The sequence below is a fragment of the Megalops cyprinoides genome, chromosome 11 (genome assembly GCF_013368585.1).
Source record: "Megalops cyprinoides isolate fMegCyp1 chromosome 11, fMegCyp1.pri, whole genome shotgun sequence".
Taxonomy (NCBI): Eukaryota; Metazoa; Chordata; class Actinopteri; order Elopiformes; family Megalopidae; genus Megalops; species Megalops cyprinoides.
In genome coordinates this window covers 2512333-2534077 of record NC_050593.1, presented here as the reverse complement: position 1 = coordinate 2534077, position 21745 = coordinate 2512333, and positions in this window count along the sequence as shown.

Genomic DNA, 21745 nt, shown 5'->3' with positions numbered 1-21745 from the left:
AAGGCGTCGTACTGCGCCTCCGTATTCCAGCCGCTGGTGGCAGTGAGAGTGCAGAAGTCGTTCGTGAAGTCCGACACTGACCGGTGCCCCTGGCGAAGTCGCTATGCACACCCCAGCTGGGACGTGACGCTGGCAAGGCTGGCAGCGAAGCCCTCCAGGGACCGGCCGATGGTTTCCAGCTGGCTTTGGTGGCCCCCCAACAACGCGCCCTGCAGCTCTAGTGCAGCCCTCAGCTGGGGTAGGTCCGCTGAGTCCATGATGGCTAGTTCGTCCTGTCACGGCTCAAGCAAAGACTCAGGAGCGGACCACGCAAGTTTCAGGTTCTGTGCGACTTTATTTAAGGAAGACGACAGCGTAGCGAAAACGATAACAGGCAGGGTCTAAACCAGGCAGGCAGTCCGAGGGCAATTCCGGGGAAGGCGATCGTGGAGTCAGGCAGACTCAGGGATCAGGCAAGCAGGCAATCAGGCAAACAGGGCAAAAACAGCAGGCAGAGAACCAGGTCGGGCACAGACAGAATCGGAAACCGAAAAAATGAACAGGCAGGAAAACCGGCAGGGACGAAACAGGAAAAACACGCTGTAACGAATTAGCAACAAGACAGAGACATGCAGGGAAGATATAGGGCTGGGGTGATGAGGAGATGGGATGCACGTGAGCAGGCAGGCAGGTGAAGGTAATGAGGAAATCAGGTGGGCGGGGACCAGGCTGGGAGCGGGGTGGGGCTGGAACACAAGGAAAACAAAAAGCACATGGACAAGGAAAACAAAACACAACAGCTAAGGAGGCGGAGCACTGACATATAGCCTTAACTTTGCAATTTGTTAATGTTACTTAGGCCATTAATTATTTAGCGTAATGGAATAACCCTTCTGTGCGTACAGTCACACCTGTGTGATTAGCCGTTTAACGCATAGCCTATGCTAAAACCGGTGCGGTTAGAACACTAGATTGGAAAAAATCTAGTAGCTAATTTTAGTTTTGAGGAAACAGTGATTTAACGTTAAAAAATATAGCAAATGCTAACTGAAAACTATGAGAAGCTTAATAACGCTAATGAAAACATAATGAAACATACAGCTAGCTACACTGCATAAAAATAAGTTACGTGTGAAAGGGATAATAATGTCAGGCTACTTAGGGGAGAGCCGGGACGAAAGTAACACTTTTCAGATAAACGTCATTTTAAAAGATAACGTTACAGACAGAAACTAATTTTCGTTGTGATCAACAACTCACGTGTGTGTTCTCTCAATACCAGGTGCTACTTTGTACAAATGTGGAATGACTTCGGTATAATAATATAAAAAAAGTAGGCTACAATTGTGCTCAGCTTCAATAAATACAGGTGTGTCTCAAAAAATTATAATGTGAATGTGAAAAAGTTCAATATTTTTCATCAGTTATTTAAGAAAGTGAAAATTTAATATATTCTAGACTCATAACACGTAAACTAAAATGTTTCAAGCATTTTCTTATTTTAATGTCGATAATTACAGCCTACAGCTAAAAAAAAAAAAAAAACATCAAAATATTAGAACATTTCATTTCGAGTTTAAGATTAAATTACCATTCATACAATATAAATACCGGGTATCTCTCGATCTAGTTCAGTACAGGCAACCACAATCATGGGGAAGACTGCTGACTTGATAGTTGTCCAGAAGACGATCATCGACACCCTCCAAAAGGAGAGTAAGCCACAGAAGGTCATCGCTGAAAGTGCTGGCTGTTCACAGAGTGCTGTATCGAAGCATATTCATGGAAAGTTGACTGGAAGGGAAAAGTGTGGTAGGAAAAGGTGCACAAGCAACAGGGATGACAGCAGCCTTGAGAAGATTGTCAAGAGAAGCCGATTCAAGAACTTGGGAGAGCGTCACAAGGAGCGGACTGAAGCTGGAGTCAGTGCATCAAGAGCCACCATGCATAGACGTCTTCAGGAAATGGGCTACAACTGTCACATTCCTAGTATCAAGCCGCTCCTGAACCAGAGGCAACGTCAGTAGCGTCTTACCTGGGCTAAGGAGAAAAAGAACTGGACTGTTGCTCAGTGGTCCAAAGTCCTCTTTTCAGATGAAAGTAAATTTTGCATTTCATTTGGAAATCAAGGTCCCAGAGTCTGGAGGAAGAGTGGAGAGGCACAGAATCCAAGTTGCTTCAAGTCCAGTGTGAAGTTTCCGCAGTCGGTGATGATTTGGGGGGCCATGTCATCTGCTGGTGTTGGTCCACTGTGTTTTATCAAGTCCAAAGTCAATGCTGCCATCTACCAGGAGAGTAGATGGCAGCATAGACCTGATTTTTAGAGTACTTCATGCTTCCGTCTGCTGACTAGCTTTATGGAGATGCCAATTTCTTTTTCCAGCAGGACTGCCCACAGTGCCAAAACTACTACCAGCAGGTTTGCTGACCATAATATTACTATGCTTGATTGGCCATCCAACTCGCCTGACCTGAACCCCATTGAGAATCTATGGGGTATTGTCATGAGGAAGATGAGAAACACCCGACCCAACAATACAGACAAGCTGAAGGCCGCTATCAAAGCAACCTGGGCTCCAATAACGCCTCAGCAGTGCCACAGGCTGATCGCCTCCATGCCATGCTGCATTGATGCAGTAATTCATGCTAAAGGAGCCCTGACCTAGTATTGAGTGCATAAATGAACATACTTATCAGAACTTGACCATTTCTGTATTGTAAATCCTTTTTTGCTTGATCTTAGGAAATATTCTAGTATTTTGAGATACTGGATTTTTGATTTTCATGAGCTGTAAGCCGTAATCATTGAAATTAAAACAAAAAAGGCTTGAAATATTTCACTTTACGTGTAATTAATCTAGAATATATGAAAGTTTCACTTTCTGAATTAAATTACCAAAAAAAGAGAACTTTTCCACGATATTCTAATTTTTTGAGATGCACCTGTAATTGTGTATCAATAAGTATAATTGTGCTCAGCTTCAGCACTAGGCCTATCTGCATTGTATGACCTGTACACATCTTGCCCTTGTGCCTGTTTGCCTACTATATGCACTTTTGTACATCGCTTTGGATAAAAGCGTCTGCTAAATGAATAAATGTAAATGTATAGCTGTTATTGTAGAGGGATGAAAGAACTGTTACAATCACCCCAACGATGACTCCTGACAGTTAAACCTGACTTGCTTCTAAACTGAAAACTCTGATATGGCAAACTTCAGGATGTGTTAAAGTACTAATTAATCTGTCAGATGATCATGACTATGACACATGAAACAACAGACACAACTTGTCATTCAAAAAAAAAAAAAATTACCGGTAGAGTGAATTTACTTTCTGTCATTGAAAACAGCTTCTTGGGTTCTCTGCGAAAGTATGATGTATCCACGCGATTTTTCGGGGTTCTGGTAAGTGTTGCATGCTGTACATGGTGACGCAGTCAGGCATATCAGACTTGTATGGGCTCTGAGAAAATTGCTGTGTTACTTTCATCCTGGCTCTCCCCTACATGTTTCAGATGATAAGTCATGTTTGAGGTCGACGAATGATAGGCGAATCTTTGCATGCAGAGTTTCCATGTCAGGGGTCGTCCTTTACATGCTCGAAATGATCCCACACTTTGGATGATTTCCTGCCCGACATAGTCTAATAACTTTTTAATGACAAGGCGCAGCTCCCAAATGGAGTTTGAGGGGTTTTTTTTTCTGCGACTAACCAACCAATGAAAACTTGGTCGACTAAGACTCTTCTCATCAACTAACGTTTGGTCGACTATGAGGGGGCAGCCCTAGTGAATTCAGTACTGACTGAAGACATACAACAAACGTGGTTCTCACACAGGGTTGGGATGAGCCTTTGCAAAGAGAATGAATCTTTGCTTACCTAATGTGTGAAACTTTCAATGATTATAAGTGTGTGCTGTAATCTTACAGTGTCCACAACAGTTTATTGGATTTCTAAAGACATGCTAGTACACACAAAAATATTCTGGTTTGTTTAGGAATGGAAAACATCATCTTAAATCAGTTTGAAGCTAATGATTTCAGGGACTTTAAATTGTGTGGGTCTATAGTAAATGCAGCTTCTTGTCATTATGTTAATACATTTTGGCATTTAAAAAAAATTGTAGGCATAGTTTTATTAAAAAAAAAAGAAAAGAAATCAAAAGATATATCTAGTACACCCAAAAAGTTATAGATGTACACGTAGCCTATATTTCATGTTATGCCAAGAGTAAATTCATCAGCTAAATTCATGCACAGGATGAATTACATAACATGGAATGGGCCATGTTACATGAATCTGCACAGGGTTTGATTGTTAGTTATGGGTTTGTAGTTGAATTAAAATAGAAATAAAAGTTATTTAAACATGTAATTGACTACAGATGCACTTTAAAATATCAAAAGATAATCTAAGATAATCTTTTTTTGGGTCCATTTAGGGTTGCTCTGGGAGCAATCTATGGTAAATTTGCACAGTGATGTGTTTGGAAAAAAAATATATAATATATATATGGGCGTAAATTACAGGGGGGATATATATAATCAAAACCGGCCAATACAAACCCCCCAAATAATCATATTCATGGAGACCTCAACCCCTTCAATGTTCAACCCAAAGTTACACCCTTGTATATACATATCAAAGTGTCTGAGTAAACCAGTGCTTTTAAGTATAAATATCCACATTTTTAAAACTCACATGTATACCACAGGCACTCCCTTATTAAGATGATTATGGATTTACTGGTGAACATAAATGTTCAATATCCACTACACTGGTTACCATTAAGTGAAAAACAATAGTGTTAACTACAACAAAAATGTTAATGCGTATTTTTTTACATATAGTGATAAATCAATCAGCAAGTCATACAACTTTAGGCAATTGAAAGATTTGCGTTTACAGAATCAAAATAATGGTGAAAAAGACATTTGCCATATAGCAAACTTCAGATTACCCATGACGAAAAAATACCACTCTGAACAAAACACGTAAAAAGAGACATCGATATATCATTGCTAAAGGCGTTAAGATGATCATTTTGCAAGCTTGAAACACACCAGTATAACGCACCTGTTTGATCATCTCACTGATTTCAGTACGGAAAGTCTTTGGTCGTCAATGTTATTCTGTTTCTTTTTGTAATAGAATGGACGGCTGCACGACATCGTGTCAAAAGTCGCTGTATTCCCCCTGCGGGTTTTCATTTGAATGTGTCATATTTTAGCTCAGGCTGCGTTTGGGAAAACAAGATCATAACACATTACTCACAAAAGACGTGTGGTTAAACTACACCCTTTTCCAGTACGCTCATTTATACTGTATTTGCAGAAGATTACAGACACTGAATGATACTTCACCTCTCTATATATTGTTGGAGCGAATGCATTGTAGATTGAACACAGGTGCTCCCTTGTTACCTGTTTCTGTCAAATAACCGTAACTGATTTTAATGACGGCTCACCTAGTTTACTTCCATTGACAAGTGGGTTAGATGTTTCATACTGTGTTACTGTACAGTCATATATTACAATGCATGGCTATTTACTGTATAGAAGACAAACAATAACTTCTATATCTCAAATTTATATTGATGTTGAAACATTGACTTTAGTACATTTTCAAGAAAGTGATAGAATTTGTGTATTTTTGTTTGTAAAAATACTAACATGCCACGTGACTCATTCATGTCATCACAGTCTGATTACAGCTCGTTTGTCTCATCTCAGTTAATAATTACACGTAATCCTACAGTGAGCAGCGCTATTTAAATTTAGAAAGAACTTCCACTAACATGTTTCAACAGTTCCTCAATATACTTAAGTGCTTACCTGAAAATCTGTCATTATCTGTCACAATGGCACTTTGAGAATGCGTAAATCATTTATTCGAAAATCACAATCAAGTATTAGAAGCAGTAGTAGCCTAGTTGTTTCTTGCAGAAACCTCTACAACGATCTGTAGCCTATATTCATTTGTTAAAATATTCTGTTTTGAAATTTGAATCTATTTTGCTTGAAAACTGAAATTCATTCAGATGTTCTATTGCATTAAAACAGCATTAAAATCAAGATCATTACAAATACTGTTAAGTATTTTCGATGTCCGGCTCAACATGGGAGATGTCTGCGTATTTAAAATGGCCTGCCCTGCCTTTAAGAAAATACGAACATACAACTCCACGATGAATATAGCAAAGGCGATGTAAATATAACATATAAATAAATATAAAATATAATATTTATTTATAATATTTATTAGTATATACAGTTTTTACAAAATTGATATATCCTGTCAATATATTTGTAGCCCACTTCCTCAAAACTACGTTAGCAACGCCCACAAGCTGGCTGCAGCAAGCGACAGCAATCAGCCACTAGTTGCAGCTAGCGACAGCGACAGAGCGACGTACAGCGATACAAAAAAGTTGTAACTTTAGTTCCCTTTCAGACACTTTCATGACGACAGGATCCAAGAAGGGTCTTTTTTAGTTATTGCAGGGAAATAAACTTTATTTTTGGCAGATGTGAAGTCAATTGTATAAGAAATACAGTATATAAGCCTAGTAACAATTACAACAGCCTATACTATTTATATTACATCCAGGATCCAAGAATCCTAAATTATGTCATTAAGTGGCATTCTTGTTAACTCTGTGTTGTGGCAGAGAATATCTATGTAGACGGGTTCTGGCTCTGGGTAGATCTACAACTTCCGGTTTCCATACAGTCTACAGCACTGCCATCGTCTGTTGTACCAGGCACTACTAAGGTATGCATCAGTCACACCAGTTTATGATAATAAAATTTAAAAAAACAAAAACTGTCCCTTTATAGAAATTTCAGAAAGCTAACCACAAGTCCGGTAGCTGCTTCGGACCACCTGTGATATCGGACCAGCACAACAAGGAGGTCGCATAACACCGGCTGTTTGGTTTTCTGTTTGACGTGGTCTCCATTTCCAAAAGCGCTGGGAAAGTTTCCTTAATTTCACGTTTAAATTCACTTTTCAAAAATTTTTTAATTCGTTTCTTTGTTCTTAAAGTGCAAATACGTAAAATATTTCATCAAAAGGCTTTTTGACTCCCTATTCTCTCACACGAAATGCATCTTATTCTAAGAGGTAGGCCTAATACAATGGCACAGTAAAACAAAAAGAAAATATAACTGTGTTTGAGAGAAACTGGAGTTTTATAAGAACATTTTAATTTTAATTGTTCTTATAAAATATAGATATATATTTTTATCGTAAAATATATACATATATTAGGGTGACCATATTTTGGTTTTCAAAAAAGAGGACACTGGGGGCAGGATGGCGGCATGTGGCAGACAGACACCCACAGTGGGTGGAAGGTTGGGGCTGGGGGGGATTTCAAATAATTGGTGGCACCGTGGCAATATGTATGGGGGGGAGGGGGGGGGGCTGTTTAAATAGTTGACAAATGCGTCCACAACCAAGCAACTATGTTATTGAACTTTAATACATAAACAGCTAAAGACAAATAACAAATGCCTTCATAGCCATTTTGGCCAGATAATCTTGTCCATTCAACCTTTATCCCTCAACAATAAAATAAAAACAAACAAATAAAAAGGTTTAGCTTTTAACACATTTTACATAACATTGTTTCTTTTAATGGCCATAGATTAAAATAAAATTTAAAAAATCTGTTGTCATAAAAAAATCCACTATAGACACTTTTCAGTCCTCCTGATGTGCTCTGGTATACTTTCCTGAAGATCGAATCTTTCCCAACAGTCCTTGATTACTAATCAAGTAGGCATGAAAGTCTTTGCAAGACATATGTTTAAAGTTGTATTGTGTACACAGAGGCCCCTTCAGTGACTCAACAGACAAGTGATTCCTTTCCTTTGTCCACTGGCATCAGTGAAAAAACTCTCTCTACATTTGCATTGTGAGAAGGAATAGCAAAGAAAAACTGTGCAAATATTTAGCCCACTTCTTGTGTGCTTGCAGATCACTGAAATCTCCATCACTGTTACACCTTTCTATGGATTTCTTCAGGTTGGTGACCTGATCAAAGCACTTTGTGTCATCAATTGGCACCCCCTTTCCTCCCAGGTGTTTGATACAGGCTTCTATGTCATTCCAGTCAGGTGTCTCACTCAGATCCATCCACATGAAAGAAGAGAACTCCTCCATGGGTGCAATCCATTTCTCCAGATACTCCAGGCATGAACTGTACAGACCCTGGAGTTGAGCACTGAAATGGTCACACCTCTTACCACGTCCATCCTTGTGCTTTTGTGCCAATAGTCCCTTGACTTTAAGTGAAGTTGTTGGTCTTGCGTTCAAGAAGCATGGTGTGGACTTTGTTCAAAATGCTCTTCACTTCCACAATTGAATTGTTCTCCCTTTCCATCTCCTGAATGTGTGTTTGAAACACACACATGACTGAGTGCATGTGCCAGAGGTAAATCTCACTGAACTCATCTTCAAAAAAACTTCTTGATCAAGGGGGGTGTTTTTCCTGTTACAAAAAGAATGCTTTCAAGGCTGGAAGCATCTGTAGCAGCCTCTCAATACCTGGGAATAATGACAGCCATCGCGTCTTGCTGTGAGAAAGGAGACTTCTGTATTCAACATCAACAAATTCACAGTACTGCTTCAGATTCTCCGCGCGCACAGTGTAGATGTGAAAGTATTGATATATTTTGAAGATGATGTTCTCAATATCGACATCTAGTGTGTCTGCCCCGTAATGAACGCAATTGTTCAAGACGTGCCCACACCGACCCCCGAACATTGTATTGCAATTGTCACCTGTAAACGCAATGCATTTTGGTAAAATCTTTTCCAGTGTTTCTTTGATGTATTGCGCGATCGTATCAACTGACTCATTTGGAGTGTTTTTAACTTCGACTAATTTATTTTGCACGCCACCATTCTTCCAGTGAAAATACTGAATAAGCAGAGGGAATATTTTCACAGCACCGTGATTGCTCCCATCAGTAGAAACACCACAGTAAGGTTATGTCTTCTAGTGCTTTCAGAGCCATGTCGACAGAATGCGGTGCTATCACGGCAATAACTATTGCTTCTGTCTGAGTACTTCTGTGTTTTGCGGAGCTTATGTGGGTTTCTAGATCGCTAGCACTTTTATTTATTTATTATTCCCACGGATTCCGACCGAGACGAAAACACGGGAATTTTTTCTGTAACTCAACTGTGAATTTACATTTGCGTTTGGGCATTTTTAGGCTGTTCAGGCGACATGTGCTACCGTACACAAGCAAGCTGCTGCTCTGTCTGTTACTGTGGCGCTGAGGGTAATGACTGAGATGCACCTTGACCAATGTTTGCGTGAAGGGCGTGTACATGGCCGACCAATGGTGGCGTGCAAGAAGGTGGGATCTAAAGAGAAAGGTAAAAGCAATATATCCAAACCTTAAACCTTAGGCCTACATGTGTATTATGGGGCGCCGTTCGTAAAAATGAATACACTGATTTATCCTGCACAGTTTTTGTACATTAAATATTGTCAAATGTAAAAAAAAATGCAGTACAATTTTAAACTGTCACTTTTTCATACATTTACAGACAAATTGATGCAAATCTGTCAAAGTCTTTTTCAAGGGTAATATTTTTCATTAATGAAAAATATGAAATAACTTGTGTAAATATAAGTGCTAAATGTAAACGTTAAATATAAAGGTTAAATATAAGTATACCAGTGGCGACTGGTGAGCTGGAAACAGGGGAGGCTGAAACATTACCTTTAAATCTGCCATTACTTTCAACCTGTTCCCCTTTATCCTCCTTGATTAACAATCAAACAAATAATTCACAGAGTAATTGAGACCAATGTGTAAATAGAGTGAATGAGTCAAATGATTATGATCGCGAAACAGCGCAGATTGTCTGTAGTTTGTGCGCTGTTGCGAAAGCAACAGCACGAGGTTGTTGCAATCAACAATAACGTTTAGAACTATTTAGAACTGTTTAGAACAACAATAACCTTTTGGATTATTATTTTTTTTTATTGTTAATCAAGGAAGATAAAGGGGAACAGGTTGAAAGTAATGATAGATTTAAAGGTAATGTTTCAGCCTCCCTTGTTTCCAGCTCACCAGCCGCCACTGAAGTATACATGTGCACACATATAACAAATTCCTATTGTAATAAGGAAGACAACGCAAGTCTTTCTTTTATGCTCTTTAATAAAACAGGCTACCACAAAGTTGGTGAAAACCTAAAGAGCAATTCACAGGAAAAATGTCATGGCAAGAACAGTTAATATGTCCGAATAACGGAACAACTTTCAAGTGGGCCATATCAACGCGGCACTGGCAGCAGGCTATATGTCTCAAAAAACTTGCCGATATCAATAGCTTATATAAAACAAAATAAGGTACTTATATATTTTATATATATATGTATTATATATATATATAATATATATATATTATAATATATATGTTTTATATATTAATTGCCTCAAAAATAGGCCTAGCGTTCATCTTGAATGCTCAAAAACACAAAAAACACATCTAATCTGGGAAAGAACTGTTGTGCGACTGACTCTACAAATAGATTGAACAAGAAATCGGAGCTATCTTTTTACAGACTTCCTAAAGCTAAAGAAAAGAGAAGCAAAATGATCGCTGCAATTCGCAGAAACAACTTGAATCCAGGCACTGATACGTTTAGCTTACAGCTTTCCAAATAAAAGTTGTAATAAAATAAAAAAAATATTTGTACAAAACTGTCCACATACAACCAGAATATCCATTGGTGTCCTCGTCACTTTAATTTCGCCAACAAATCCCGCTTTGAGGTACGACCAAGCTTTTGCGGAACATTCTAAAACGCTTAAGGTGAAACGGCTTAACGTTCCAAAACAGCGATCAATGATCACCAAATTTCGGACATCTCTTGTCACAAAAAAAGAAAAACTAAAACCCAAGGAATATGGTATTCAGGCCAACGTTACTGTCCTGTCCTCTTGCTTTTTTGTTATCTGATCGCTGTTTGGAAAATTAAGCTACGAAGCGTTTTCCTGATAACTGGCGTCAATTGAGAGTTTTGCTTTTTTGATATGACGTGAGATGTCAGACAAATTTGGTGATCATTGATCGCTGTTTTGGGACATTAAGCCACGTTAAGCTTTTTCCTTATAATGGGCGTTAATGGAGAGGAAAACGCTTAACGTAAGATAACGACCATACTCCTAGGATTTCGGTTTTGATTTTTTGACAGGAGGAAGTGTTTCTGACCAGAGATGTCCGAGAGAAATTTGGTGATCATTGATCGCAGTTTTGGAACATTAAGCCACATTAAGCGTTTTAGAATGTTCCGGCTTTTGTATGTCTTCAGGCTTTGCTTTGTGTATTTCCCCAGCGTCGAAATCAGGTGTATATAAATGTCAGGAAACCCGATTCGTGGCGACATGTCAATGTCCATGGACCACTGGTTCGTTTTACTCCAGCTTTCGCAGTTTCCCCTTCTAAAGGCAGCTATGTTGCAGGGTGTTTTGCCACTCAGTCCGACTAAGGGGGCATATTCCGGCGGGAAAGTGACGTCAGTGCATAACCTCTATAGGAGAATCCAGTAATCTTCACGCGCACTGTTAGGAACTGTAGTGTGATTACTGAATTTAGAACAGTAACGCGTTACAGACAAATGTAATGTGATTACAGTAACGTGCTACATCCAACACTGCATATATACATATACATTGATTAAGAAAACCCTTATAATATCAACATGAAACAGGAATGGCCTCATCAGATATGTAATATATGTCAATATATAATAATTACAAGCAATTGTTTGGAGCAAAGAGAGGGTGAGACCTTGAAGTGTGGTCTAATATGATGTGTCTGATGTGTATTCGTTACATTGTATGTTGGCCTTCTCTTGTCACAGAGAAAGCGTCTTGCTTGTCCAGTGACAGCAGCATATGGTCAAGAGCACATTGTACCACAGGCTGTCATACCTGATGCAGGAGCACACCTCCAGTTTTCCAAGGCCATGTGAAATGCTTCTGGGGGAAAAAACACCACTCGTATCTTTTTAATGTTGATATCATAGCAACAGCACTCTGTTGCTTCCATGCGGTACACAGAAACACATGGCTACAAAGATAAAGAGTGAAAACATATGCTATGTGTTTTTCAAAGTTAATAGGTAAGTTAACCAACATATAGATACAGTACAAGCATCTAACTGAACTTTGGAGGTGTGCTCCTGCATCAGGTATGACTAAAGGGAAAAAATAAGGGAAGAAACCTAATGCTACATACCGGGGATAGCTGTTATTGCGCTAAAAATAGCTAATTGATATATTGCCTGCCCTGGACTCAAACCACCACAGCCTAACTTCTCTAACTATCAAACATCCAAAATAGCTTTAGCCAGCCTACACTAACAAATCAACACAAAGGTAGCTTACACAGTATGTTGATAAGCATAGAACAAATAGCCATCAAGGATAGCACAGCAACTCATTAGCCTATAGGCTTTATATAGGCTCATTAGCTATAGACTCCTTGGCCCTTGTGGTTGAGGTTTTAGTGGCTGATATTACATCTGAGATTCTACTGGGTATTGATTTTTTGTCCAAGTATGGGGCAGTAATAGATTTGACTAACAAATGTTGCAATTTGATGGGTAAAAATCTGCCGTTGATATCGGCCCAAGATGCTGATAAACCAAAAATTGTCACCGTGCAGACTGATACAGTAGTTAAGCCCCGCAGCGAAGCCATCATAGCGGGGCGTACAGTTGGGCTGCTGCTGTCTAATGTAACAGATGGTCCTTGGGTTTTAAAACAGGGCATGAAATTGAGCATCCTCTCTACTGATGTAGAAGTAGAACATAGTGGGGAAGACCTTGGGCAGCAGGTGGAGCCACAGGCGGATACCAGTTGGTCCATGGACAGTCTTTTGACTCAACTTGGGTTAGTGGATAGGGGGCTCACACCAGGGGCTCATTTATAAAATGTTCTCACGCACAGATTTGATCTTAGAATGTGCGTACGCTCAAATCCACGGCAAAGTTCAGATTTATAAAAATGGTCTTTGACATGGAAAAGTACTTATCTCCACATCAGGTTCCAACTTGGCGTACACACTTTTCTTTGTAGCAATGTTGGAGTACTGCAGGTATTCGGAAATCTAAGAGCGCCAACCAGGGTTTCCGCTAGGATTTTTTCTTGCCGGCCCAGTGTCCGGACAGAATTTATTTTACAGGACAAATTTGAAACTTACCGGTCACGTTTCAATAACAGTCTATGTTACAAACGCAAATATAATGTACACCTGGGTTGACGAAAGAATGACAACGACCTCAAATCAGTTTGACTATTTAATGAACAGTAACGATTAAGCAAAACAAACAGTAATGATTGAGCAAAACCTCAACATTAGCGCTAAAATGTAGGCTGCATTTTGTATGAGCATTATTACCAGACATTTTGACCGGCAAGTTTTTAATTTGCCGGTTCTTTATAAATTTTACTAGGCAAAACCGGTAATTACCGGCTAACGGAAACCCTGGCACCAACATGCCGTCTGCTGCCTAATTGTTTCCTTATTATTATTATTAGTAGTAGTAGTTGTAGTAGATGCTATTGTAGTTGTATTGCCAGATTGAACACATTGTTTAGGCTATACGTAATGGTTTGCACAATAAAGTTATCAATAAATTAAAACAATATCAGCTAGGATAGTTGTGGAAAACAAAGCAAAAACACATTGGTTTTCCAAAACTACCCCTATTAGCATAATTGACACATCCTTGAAGGAAAGTTATTTAATATAGGCTACAGAGCGAGCGGGGGGGGGGCTGCAGAAGGTGCGGCTGCCCCGGGCCAACCGTTCTTCCAGTTAGAAAGGGGCCCACCTTGGGCCCAATCTGCCTGACTGAACATGCATTTTTGTTGTTTAGTTTAATATTTTGAATAAGGTTTGTTTGTGTGTCTTGATTGCCGTAAAGAAATAAAAAGTCAGACTGAGGGTGTAATGGTTTGACCGACCCCTAGCTAAGTTTCTCGCTGCAATATTTATTTTGAATGAGCAGAAAACTTTATTCACTGTCCAGTATCCTTGTGTAAGTGTACAAACAGAAAAATTACACCCAAGGTATTTAAAAATGGTCTCACGCAATGAGGTGTGTGCTGAAATAGCACACCTCATTGTAATCCGCATTTCTCTCCGTTCCGCCCTTCCGTCTCCGTAAATTTCCCCTTGGATCTGTCTTGCATCTCCATGCAGCCTATAATAGGTTGTATAAGGGCCCACTACAGGTCCTCGCCCCCTCTGCAATAAGCCATCGGCTCCGCCCCTGTAGGCTACATATTGTGGTTCCACACGTGTAAAACATTTCGGTCAATCTATAGGCTACAAAATGTCCAATAATGCAGTGGTTTGCAAGAGGAAGAATGGCAGCATTGGCACTTCTCGAAGATATTAGCAACCGCGCAATAAGAAGGGAACGAGTTTTTAAAGATTGGGCAGACGTCTTTGCGCATGGTGACGAGTGGCTGATAAGCAGGTACCATTTGCCGAGAGCTGCACTATCAGAGCTTTGTGCCCAGATGGCACATACTTGGTTTTAGGGGTAACGCCACTGGAAAGGCTCCCAAACATCGTCCCTGCACGCATCTGCACCTCTGCCAACAGGACCTTGATTTCAGCCTCGCTAAAAAAAAAAATTCTTGCAGCTTGCAGTAGATGATTTGGGTTTTGATTCGAGCTCCTTTATATGGTAATGAAATTAATTAGGGGGCGTTTACAAGGCAGAGATCTAAAACCATTCAGCTACGCAGAACAGAAATAAAAAGCTTTCTTGGGTTAGCTTCTTATTATCGGTGCTTTATTAGGGGCTTTGCCAACATGGCCCGTCCATTACACCAATTGACTGAAAAGGGGAGGCGTTTTAAGTGGTATGCGCAGTGCAAACAGGCCTTTGTGGAGCTTAAAACCAGTCTCATCACAGCACCTATCCTTGCATACCCTGACCCGCACAGAACGTTTATTTTGGATATGGATGCAAGTGATGTGGGTATTGGGGCAGTGTTGAGTCAGGAAGAGGGGGGCTTGGAGCGTGTTGTGGCCTATGCCAGTAGGGCATTAACTAAGGAAGAATGAAAATATGCGGCTACAATGAAGGAGCTTCTAAGCATGGTGGTCTTTACAAAATATTTTAAACATTACCTTTTGGGTAAGGAGTTTATTTTATGGACGGACCATAATTCCCTGCGGTGGTTGCACAATTTTCAGGGGCTGGAGGGGCAGCTAGCCCGCTGGGTGGAGCAGCTTGCTGCTTTTCAGTAGAAAATTGTGCACCGCCTGGGTAAATAACATGCCAATGCGGACGCTCTGTCACGCCGGCCAGTCCCGGTGGTGGAGGTAGCTCACACTAAACTTTTGGAGGGTGGCACAGGGTCTTTGAGTATACGATTAGTGAGGGAGGATGCTCAAACTCAGACAGATGTGTCAGACCTGCCCAGTGATGATGTGCTTGTCAGGGCTCAGCAGGGGGATCCTGAAATTGGACTTATTCTGGATATCAAACAGCATGGCTGCAATGAACATAACCCTTGTCAGGGTGATTCGGAATTAAAGAAATACAGTATAGTAGGGGACCAACTCAGGGTATATGAGCGGCGCTTGGTGAGAGTTCCACCTGTGTATTTGGATGCGGCCTTTGTTAAACAGGTGGTGCTGCCTAGGTCAATGGTCCATTCTGTGCTGACTGTGTTGCATAGTACCACTACAGGGGGACATTTGGGGATTCAAAAGCTACAGGCCAAGGTGAAGGATTGTTTCTATTTGCCAGGCTGGTTTGCGGATGTCAAACGGTTCTGCAGGGAGTGTACTGAATGTGCCTCACGCAAAACTCATGTCTTGACACCTCGGGCCCCAATGGTATCCTCTGTTACGTCACGGCCCTTTGAGAGGGTGGCTATTGACATTTTGGGCCTCCTGCCAGAGACATTGGATAAAAATAAGTATGTAGTGGTCACTGGGGATTATTTTACTAAGTGGACTGAAGCTTTTGCCCTCCCTAACCAGGAAGCTCACTCGGTTGCTTGAGCTCTGGTGGAAGGATGGGTGTGTAGGTTTGGAGCCCCTAGGAGCATCATCATTCTGATCAGGGCAGAAATTTTGAATCAAATTTGTTCAAAGAGTTGTGTTTGTTATTGAATATTCATAAATCATGGGCATCACCATATTATCTAGAGTCTAATGGCCTTGTTGAGAGGTTTAATAGGACTTTGTTATCGATGCTCTCACTTTTTGTTAATGACAATCAGACAAATTGGGCTGCTTTATTGCCATTATGTTATGATGGTGTACCGAAGTAGTGTCCATGCTGTCAGTGACTATGTGACAAGTTTGGCTCAAACATTTTCAACTGTAGTAGAGGTAGTAAAAAGACATCAGGAAATGGCCTCAGTCAGGCAGAAAAATTCCTTTGACTTTCGGGCTACTCCCCAATATTATTCAGAGGGGGAGTTGGTGTGGGTACAGAATAAGGCAAGGAAGAAGGGTCGCTGTCCCAAGTTACAAAGGCGATATAAAGGGCCGTATAGAGTCCTAGAATGTGTTTCAGCTGTCCTGTATAGATTAGTTCTGCTGGAAAGAGGAGCAGGTCCGCAGCCAGGGGTGTTACTAGAGGACAGCAGCCGGAGGGGCAACCATCAGGTCCACAAGTTGAGGCAGAAGTCCCACAAGTGGCGACTCCACCAGTCGAAAACGCAGAGAGCTCTACAATGGGGCATGAGGTTGCACCAGGAACCGGCAGAACTGATCAGGTGTCTGGGAGAGGACGCGTTCCACAGGGGGTGCCACAGGAACTGGAAGCAGCCCAGTCAGACACTCCTCTGAGGTCCCAGTTGGGACGTCCCATGCGGGAAAGATGTTTGCCTGCCTGGATGCAGGATTTCCATATGGGAACAAGCTAACTCAGGGACAAGTCATTTTTGCTTTTGGGGGGGGGGGGTGGTAGTGTGAACTGTGAACTGTGAACAAGCCGACTGATTGTGGGCGTGGTATGGGGGGTGCTAAACAGTGAGAGGTGGTTTTAAGGGGGGAGAGGTAAGGGAACGGCAGGTGTGTCAAGACGAGTGTGTGGCGCTGGAGGGGTTTTGGAGTCATTTCTAAGTTGGTTGCGGTTGCTAGAGCCGCCACTGATGAGGATAGTTAGGGTAGGGACAGTAAATGTGAGTGTAGTTTAGGTAGTGGGGTCGGGATAGGAGTGCCACACTGCTAAGTGATTACTTGCCCCTCTTTGTTTAGCGATCTCTCCCCCGTTCATACACCTGACAAAGCTCCCGTCTCTGAGGTGCAGTCCACAAACGCCATGACCCGAGGGATGGTCTGAACGGGTATAGGGGAGTTCCCTTTTTAACTATTCCTTAAATGTTTTGTATTGTCTTTGTCAGTGCTTGTTGTGTAACTTTCCCCAGACTGTTCTCTGTGGCTGGATATTATTGTGGGGGGCACATCTAGCCGGGTGGTTATGTTGTGTGGGGTGGGCTGTAATTTGAAGGAGTGCTTTATATTGACTGTGACGTTGCGGTGGTTTTGCTGAGTTGTGCCTATTTATTAGTGTGATTGCAATGCGAAGCATTCCAAGCACACTATTGTTATTCGATAGTTTTATTCTTCTTTTTCTTTTTCTTCATCTTCTTATTCCACCAAATTTTCCCCCGCTTCTCCTCCCACAGTTTTCGAGATATCGACCCCAAACCAACTGTAATCCGTCTAGTCTGACCCCGATCGGGTTGCTTGTATACAGCTAAGCCATATCCACACTCGTTCTCTGGTTTTTGTCATTTTTTCATCCCTTTTTTCTCATAGACTCCCATTCATTTTAAAAATCACCCCCCTCACACTTCATGGCCTTCCCACTCGGTCACTTTTCACCCCGTATCCACCATACCTCACATATTGCCTCAGCACAAATCATCCAACACTCATCCAAGACGACTTGACCCACACTCGTCTTTTTGTCGTTCACTCATCCCTCCATCCTGCCATTGACTTCAATTCATTTTTCAAAGTCGTACCACTCGGTCACCTTTCGGCCTACGGTCATAGTACCTCATATGCTGGCTCAGGTCATGCCAGCCAACACTCATTGAAACCCACACTGACCCACACTCATCTTTTACTCGTTTATTTGGCCTTCCATCCTCCCATTCACTTCAGTGCATTTTTCAAAGTTTTACCATTTAGCCACCATTTGACCAATAGCCACGGGACCTGATATGCTGCTTTTGGTCATGTGAACCAACACTCACCAAAGGTGGGTCTGTCCCGAACAACCATATTGTTTACCCTAGTAACTCCCTTGCAACCACTTAGCAACATCCTAGCAACCACCTATCAATCACTTAGCAACACTTTTACAACCACTCAGCAGCTCCCTAGCAATGCCCTAGCAACCATATTGTTTACCCTAGCAACCACTTAGCAACACCCTGGCAACCACCCGTCAACACCCTAGCAATGCCCCAATGACCATATGTTTTACCCTAGCAACCACCTAACAACCACTTAGCAACACCCTGGCAACCACCCAACAATGCCCTAGCAACCACCTTATATACCTCAGCAACCACCTAACCACAGCCAAGCAACCACCTAGCAACAACCTAGAAACCACTTAGCAACATCCTAGAAACCACATAGCAACACCCTAGGAACCACCTAGCAACAACCTAGAAACCACTTAGCAACACTCTAGCAACGCCTAGCATCACCCTAGCAACCACTTAACAACCAGTGAGCAACACTTTGGCAACCACCCAGCAATGCCCCAGCGACCTTATTGTTTACCCTAGCAACCACCTAGCAACACCCTAGGAACCACTTAGCAACACCCTGGCAACCACCCAACAATGCCCTAGCAACCACCTCATATACCTTAGTAACCATGTAGCAACGCCCTAGCAACACCCTAGCAACCGCTTAGCCACATCCTAGGGATCGTCTCATATATATCAGCATTTTTCGCTGCCGGGTTGCAATCACACTCTGCATTTTCTTCAGGAAATGCAATTTTCTAGTTAAGTGTGGTAACCTTTTTCTTAAGACACTGAGTGGGGTATCCCATCCCTGTTATTTGGTCCTGTACTCTGTATCTTGCAAACAGAGGGTCTGGCTTATGAACTATCAATAAAGCATATTTTTTTTAAATAATCCATGCCATCTGGTTCCAGGTGTATGTGTGTGCAACCTCTGGTTTGACTGAAAGTGGGGGCAGCTGAAATTTCTGAAGCTGAAGTGGTAGCCTTGTGCGGGTTCATTATAATAGTTACGCCAGTGAGTGCAACAAACTAGAAGAGACTTCCTCTACCCTTTCACTGTCTTGAATTCTGATTGTTTTACTGAACATCTGAGATGTGGAAACAAGTTTGTCATCATTTGCGATCTCACTGTATCTGTTCGATGCAGGTGTCATTTATGGGATCATGCTTTTAAATCAACTGTACTCACCAGTGTGTATAGATGTCTCTTCTGTACATCAAAAACTATGTTGAAAATTTGCTGTTTCTTTAATATTTTGTTACAGTAAAAAATATTTCAAAACATATAAATATTTCAAATCATTTTTTAGTAATTTTGATATGTACTATTCCGTCCAACACCACTACTACCACTACCACTACTACTACGACTACTACCGCTACTGATAATAATAATAATAATAATTTAAATGTATCTGAAGATCAACACAACAATATAATTCATGTTCAAAAAATTGAGATTAAAACTGTTCCTTAAATTATTCTAAAAAAGCCAGTCACATATTGTCCAAACTATACTTGTGAAAAGGATGATGAATTGTCATGACTAAGGAGGTGGTGGAGCCAGCAGTGCAGACATCCTTCCCATGGTGTATCATGGGGTTTCACTAGAAGTATTTCTCCTGCAATTTGGGAACTACCATGCAGGGAATTGTGGGGAATTCATTTTGAAGGACCCATAACAGAGGTACATGCAAGTCAAGTTAATAAAATAAAAGGAATAATTATATATTATCTGTGTAATGTTATTTAAAGCAGGTGGAACAGCTGTTACCAGAGATACAGAGATATTAGTACAAAGATTAGTTACCGCTGTTGGGTGTTATCTTGCTCAATGTCTACATTTCTGCTTTTGTTTCCACCAACCAGAATTTGACTCTCACAGGTGTCCTCATAAACAAAGCTTTGCCTACTGTCTCTCTGACATCAGTGGCGCGTGCTGTCACTTCAGGCACAGAGGTCAGGGCTGCGAAAGTTTCCGCCTCATGAGTGGGCTGCTTGAAGTGGTGGGGAAACCGTTAAAACACCTCTACCCTCACACACACCCAACCCCACCCCCGCACATGTGGGCTCTCTGTTTGATGCAGTGTGGGGGTTTTCCACAACCCTACAACAAACAGGCATGACACGGAGACTGGAGGTCGCCTTTGGCTTAGAATCACTGAGGGTCGTTTAGGGGAAAATAAGGAAATGAGTCACGTTGCTGAAAGCTGCGCTGCGACACAACATGAGTTTTGGCCATCAGTGATAAAGCCAGTCGATCTCAATAATGTGAATGCCAAAGTTTTTTTTTTTTCTTTCTTTGCCTGTTTTGTTACATTGCAATTTATCAACATATCGAGGTAACAAAACTGGAGGAATCTGTCAGGACCAGGAAGCCACGGAAACACTTTGACCCCACTTTACCACCAGATTGTCACTGTGCCTAAGGATTTTGCTGCAGTCCAGTTCCAGCCCTTCTTTGTCATAATCTTCTTATGACTAAATAATTATGTAATTTAAGTGTCAGATACCCTACAACACATTATCAATATTCAGTACAACAACATTTGACAACATTTTACTAAATATACTCCAAAAGCTGCCAAAGTAGGTAGCTTGTAGATTCTTTATCTAAACATGAGACATGAGTCAACAAGCACAACATAAAAGCAGCTGTCAAAATCACAACATATCCAACAGTGAAGTTGTTATGAATTAATACAAATAATTATTTTTTATCTCAACTGCATTTTCAGGTGTTTTTTCCCTTCATGCAACCCCGTTTGGGTTATCCAGCTGCACATTAGGCTTCTTTCACTGCCACAAATTGGAGTAGCAAGATGAACTCCCACAGTAAAGTGGGAGTCATTTTGAGGATAGGCCTACTCCAGTGATATTGTCCGAGCAGCTTGGCAGGGACAGGAAGAAGCATCTTGCTGACAGAGCCACTTGGAAGCCATCTATCTGCTAAGTCTTAATTGACCTAATGAATGGTTTACTGAAGTCATTTTGCACATCAGGTGCTCAGGCAATCTGACCGAACCTTTTGCGGCACAAGTCATTAGCGGTGTCACAAACACATACAGACAATACACATAAGAGGAGAAATACTCAGCCTTATTTCCCCCACACAAAGCTCTGATGTTTTATTCTGTATCTTAAATTTATAGTTTTCCTCTTGTATTTCACTATTAGTATTCAGATGCCAACCCTTTTTTTCACACAAAGGATTTCCACAACCTGAGATTTTGACTAATTAGATTTTTTTTTTGTGAATCACTCAACTCTGCAACAGTGCTCCCCCCAAAAAAATAAAATTATAAAGCATTAAAGAATAAAAAAATCAAGGACTGAAATTCCAACAATGAATAAGTATTCATCCTCCTTCTTTAGTATTTACAGCCATCAGTCTTTTTGTCTCTGTTCTAGTAAACATGATGGAGCAATATTAGCCCATTCCTTCTTGCAAAATTGCTAAAGCTGTACCAGGTT